The sequence below is a fragment of the Rhea americana genome, unplaced genomic scaffold (genome assembly GCF_003343005.1).
Source record: "Rhea americana isolate MKP2758 unplaced genomic scaffold, rheAme1 scaffold_130, whole genome shotgun sequence".
Taxonomy (NCBI): Eukaryota; Metazoa; Chordata; class Aves; order Rheiformes; family Rheidae; genus Rhea; species Rhea americana.
This window is the reverse complement of record NW_028185373.1, coordinates 1,428,356-1,434,136: the sequence shown is the minus strand read 5'-3', so window position 1 is coordinate 1,434,136 and position 5,781 is coordinate 1,428,356.

Here is a 5,781-nt window from a genome sequence, read left to right as displayed (position 1 = left end):
ATCCAAAAGACTGCAGGAGAAAACAGCATCCCGACAAGTACTGCTTCCATCTTGTGCTTTGTGACTAGAAGCAAGCTCCTAAAGCTTGCTCCTTTAGAAATACGAGATGAATGAAGCAAGGAAGGTATGAGAGACTAGCTCTTCTCCACYCCCACAGGAAAGCACCCTCTTCAGTCTCTGAAAGTCACTTTTCCAATACAGCATCCTGAGGCTCAAAAGTGCRACAGGTTGTGCTTTCACAACCCAATCCTGTTCCCGCTGAAARAAGGAGGGAAGATATTCGTGTGCTATAACGGAGCAGGGCTCGTGACTGGTGCAAACCAGCAAGGTTCCTGTACAGGCAGGCCGAACCTACCGGGAGCACAGATCTCGAGGACCGGGGCGCATTGGAGAGGCAGCAGGTGAGAGGCACAGTTATTAAAGGCCATATTGTTAATGCAGCTAAAGGCAGACAGCATCTCCGCTGGAGGGACTGCAAACCTCTGAAGAGCTTCTGAACATCCTGCGAGTTTCAATGACCCTTTCAACGCTTTAGTGATTTTGCCCTTCAGTCACAACTCAACCACTTGAAACGTGCGGGAAGCCTACTCTCTATGAAAGAGAGTGTTTCTCCAGTCTATACAAGATAATAATTTCAGTTAGCTTTCTTTCTCTTTTTTTTTCCATCAAGTGTAATTTTTGCAAGACAGAAATCCAGAAGGAAGATAATGGACTTCGCCAGAGTCTCTGTAAGGTTTGAAGGACTTGCATGACTTCCATGTRGAAATAGTTTTTTTCAAGCAGTTACTCTACTTGAGTGTGTATTTTGATCACTGTGAATATTATCATCAGTGGTAAAGTATTGTCAGGATGCCCCAGCCAGGGTCAGGGTTTCATTCACCGGAGCGGTGACCGTCAGCTGGAGGGGAGCAGCAAATGAAAGGGAGGTAAGGGAGAGGAAAGACTGGGAAAAGATTGTGTGATTGCAGAGGAGCAGGCAGGCACAAGCTGGGAAAAGATTTTCTAAAAAGTATAGTGGTTGCATACCAATACAGAAACGCAGTAGCCACCAGCATCCCCCAGTGGCTTTTTGTTATTTGTACATTCATGCACATGCAAGCTCCCTTGAGGAAGGGAGCACGAGAAGCAACACACCAAGCTGCGGTATAACCTCCTTGAAGTGTGCAGGATACAGTGGTAACTGGCTCTGTTATCATCTCCAGAGATTAGATGCTTCTCAGAAAATTACAACCTCTCTTCTCCTCCCTCCAGATACAGCAGCCAGCTGTGGGGTCTAAGCTCCCAAAATATGGAAAGCCATTTACTGACAGGCTTACCATTGTGTTGTCTCTGTTTTCAAATATAACATTCACTTCCCTCAAGCAAAGCAGAGAGAAAAAATAAAAGAAAAAGTAATAAAAAAATAGTATTAAAGGGGATGGATTTGAACATCCCCCAAAGAACCCACTTTGTAGCACCACAACTCTTAAAAGCAAAACGGGCAGCAATTTAAAAGAATTACTAGGGCTCTTACTGCAACTATTCTGAAGTATATTTAAGAAGCCAAAGAGGAAGCAGAAACTGGGAGATGCCTTCTGGATTAGCAGTGAATAAAATCTTGCCAGCAGGAAAAGTCTCGTGCAGACCTGAGGCAACACTAGCTCCAGGTCAGTGCACAGGGAGATGCCGAAGCTGAAGCGCTGGCYCCGCACCAGTCAGCAGATGTTCAACATCTCATCGATTCCAGCAGACACAATATTTCCTCCCCTGGGTGCTGGTGGCTACTTCCTTAGCTTGATGGTCAAGATAGAAAAAAGCTTCTGGGAAAATGCTTTTTCTGGCATTTAAGATACTTTGGGCTTTTTTCTGAGCAACCCCCTCAGGGCTGGCTATCAGCTCTGTGTCAGCCTTGTCAGTGCTGCTCTCTGCTTCACCGAAAGCCTCCGCTCCAAGTCCTGTAGGAACCTGTAGGACATCTTTCAGTGTTTCCTGATCAAATTTACAAGCACAAAGATGTTTAATGAACTTTGAAAATGGTATTTTCTCTTCTCTGTAGAATTGGATCTTCCTCTGAATGACAGGCCCATGACACCTTGAATTGTCTGGGGCCTTCCTTCTTGCTCACTGGCAAGCTTTTTCTCTTGGATGGATACATCGTTCTTTTAAAAGCTGTGTTTTATCCCAACAGGTGCTGGATTTGGCAATGGTAAGTATCATATGCATGGGTTTCTTTAGCTTAGGCCAGTAATTCTCTACCCCGGCAGAGAGCAGAAGAAGCTGAAGGATGCATATTGCTGTTGTGTGTTGCAAACGTCATAACTACAGTAAATTGGCTCAGAGAAACTAAATCTGATTCAGCCTAACACAGGGGCCAGGTCCCAGCTGCCCTTRTCTTGGAGTATTTGACAGTCCACTCTGTTCTGCCATGTTCCTCTGTTGTGCCCCTATGGAKGCCGCTCTTCCCTCAGGCTGTGTCCTCAGGTACTATGGGCTCACTCCAGGGAAGTTTTTTCCCCACCTCAAACTCCCYCTTTGTAAGGGGAGCAGCCACTTGAAGGGCAGGAGCTTCATCTGGACTCCAAAGAGGCCACAACCACCACCATCACGACTATCACTACCCTCTTTCTGTGCTAAACATCTGATCTCTGCCAGATGCCCATCCATCAGCAGCTCGTTCACCCTTTGTCACCACTGTGCCACCCCAAAAAGCACCAGGACCCCATACCAGATCTGCACACCTTGAGACAGCAGTGTCCTGCAGGAAGGCAGCTCYTGGAGACACCACAACCACAGCCAGTCCTGGTAGGGATAWTGAGATCAGAGAAATGATTGAGAGGAGACATACTAGAAACTCCCACCCTTTACTTCCAAGTGCTTCCCAGTGGGTGTGCATGAGGTTTGGACCAGTGCATAGTCAAAACAAATGCTGTAAGTCTGGGTAAAAGGCAATGAAGGTCTCAGGGGTGGTGGTGGTGGAGCTAAAGAGGAATGATGCCATCCTGAAGCAGAGCTAGGCAGAGCCACATCTTCCTCCCCACGCATGGTGTGGCCTTACACCAGGGACAGAGACAGCCCCGGGCAAGAGTGATGCTAGTGACAAGGGACCAGGGAGGCCACAGCTCTTGGCAGCCGGGGTGTCTTTGCTCACACAGTTGTTGAGGGCCCACCAAGCATGTGGACAGCAGAGAAGAGGCCTGGCTCAAATCTAACACCCTTCGCTGTGGAGCAAGGGAGATGYGAATGGAAGCAAGCTTTGTAATAGCCCCTGTGTTTACCCTGACACAACAAAATTATTTTTTACATCTGGTCAGGCTTGTGAGTGGCTGATGGTTGTGACTGTTTACTCATGAAGTTAATCTTTTTCTTTTCTTTTTTTATTACTCTTAAAGGCCAAGGAGGTATGTCTGGCCAAAAGCTGTGTTTAAAATATCTGCTCAAGCTCCCTTTTCATGCAGAGTAATGTCTGTACGGTATTATCTGACTTCTGTGCTGACACAATGTCCAGTCATGGGGCAACATGCYCATGGTTTCTCCTCAAGGTTTCTCCTGTGCATGTCCTCAGATCAGACAGGCTCGACCGTTTCAAAAGAACGGTACATGAGTAGGGCCTAATACCACTTCCAGTGGACTTCACTGATCTGATCATACAAACAYGAGACAGCTAGGCATCCTAGTTTTCAGTGAAAATCAATAGCAGTAAACCAGTAAATGGTAAAAATCCATTCAAAAAAATCTGATCATAGGTTTTTATAGAGGAACACAAGAAACCAGGTTTAGCTTAGTTGGTTAGAGCATGGTGCCGCTAATGCCAAGGTCACAGGTTCAATCCCTGTATGGGCTAYGCTAAGGKTTGGACTAGATGGTCTCCRGAGGTCCCTTCCAACCTTACCRTTCTATGATTCCTAAATGCGAATTAGATGTATACTTGAGAAACACACACGCTGTGCCAGTTTTATGCCTCTCAGATTCCTACTGTGGCCRTGGCAGAGGGAGGATATGCAACAAGGGCAAAAGAGAAAACAAAAATGATAGTTTGGGGAAAACCCATTTCTACAAAATCGTGAATTYCAGACTGAAGTTCACAGTTTCAGAGATGGTTTTCCATGTGTATAATGACATTAGATTGCACCATTCCTCCCAGGTTCAGGAAGAAAAGATTGCTCCTGCCTAATATTGAGGTCATAAGGGCCATTGGCAATGGAGGTGTCTCTGTGTGAGGAGAAAACAGAGCATCGCGGGCAGAGACCACTGCTCTGGTAAGGTCCCTGGTGACATCAGAGGAGCGCGAGCAAGGTGGAAGGGCTGGGGGTTGCCGGCAGCACATGTGCTTCTCCAAGCAGCTCCCRGGAAAGGGCACGAGACCGCCGGCGCTGGAGATCAAGGAGGGAGAAAACCCCTCGCGGGCCTTTCTGGTGGCCACAGGTCCTCCCATGGCTCCTCCACGGGGCGTTTGGCCACCGCACGGGTTTGGCAGTGCCGAGCAGTGGGAGCGCCTGCGTCGCGGGTGGCATGACCAGCGGAGCGGGGTTGATGCAGGCTTGAGATGTGGCTGCCGCTACCCCACTCTCACCGTGAAGAAAAGGTTGGATTGGTACCTGAACAAGGACCCTTCTGGGGGCCAAAGGGACACTGGCCTAGATAAAAGAAGCAACTTTAGCCCCCCCCCCTTTTTTTTAACAGCAGCACCAGGGCAGCAGGGACCTGCATGGCTAGACGAAGTCAGCCCTCTGCATTTAGCAGGGCTGGCAAGGAGGTGCTTTCAGAAAAGGTTTCTTCCGATGGCACACAAGCAGGAAGAGCTTGTGCATTTGCAAACTGCTCACCAGCCTTGAGCTAATTCCTGCTCAAACCCGAAGCTTTGTAGGCTTAAGCCTCCTTTCTCATCAGCCGCTTTCAGAAAAGCCCAGCTGGCCTGGTATAATACAGATCTTTGCTCTGTGCAGGGCTTGAAGAATAGTCATTAAAACCCAGCGGTCATTCCAGGGGGCAATCGCTTTTCAGGGGTTCAGCTTAAACCCAGCGCTCTTCTACGGGTGCGTGTTACTCACCTAATACGAGGACACAGAAATTGGTGCTTTGAGAAAYGCAGAAAACAACTGGAGTGGGAACAAGAAGGCCCTGTTGTTCCTCATCCAGGAGTCACTGCATGAAGTCGCTGTGTCCCAAGGTATTTTTAAATACACGATCAGTGGGTAGATGCTTCGGTCCTTTCAGGAACTCGATATTCTGGGAGCTGTTTGAGACTTGCCAGCAGTGTTAATTAGCCTGAGGTTAAGGGCGTGCAGTTTGTCATTTGAAACCCAGGTTGGGGGGCTCCTTTTCTAGATTATCACAATGCCAGCAAATACTAAGTTTTGCTCCGTTTGTAAAATCCCTACATGAGCAAGTRTTCATGTTTTCTATCTCACCTTGATTTGCTTGGTAAAAATCAGCTATATGGGTTTTGTTTCCGTCTGATCGTGGCAACTCCCTCCTCAGTATGGATTAAATGAATGCTTGCTAAAATTTATTGCTTCTGTAACACCTCACGTATTGGAAGCAAAAGACAAATGTGAGCCCCAATTTACTCCCAAGATTAGAAAAATCTGTATTATTTGGGGGGGGGGGTTCAGCGAAAGCATCACTGGAATAATAGCACAACCTCCGTACAGAACCCCCAGGGGAGGAACAGATGAGAGTCCTGCAGACTCCTTTATGGCTCAGTCATAATAGTTTGGAGTCTAAACGGTATTTTTTCAACAAACCTGCACCTCCTACCTTCAAGCAGCAACGCGGGGCAGCTGGCAGCCTCCAGCTAGGCTG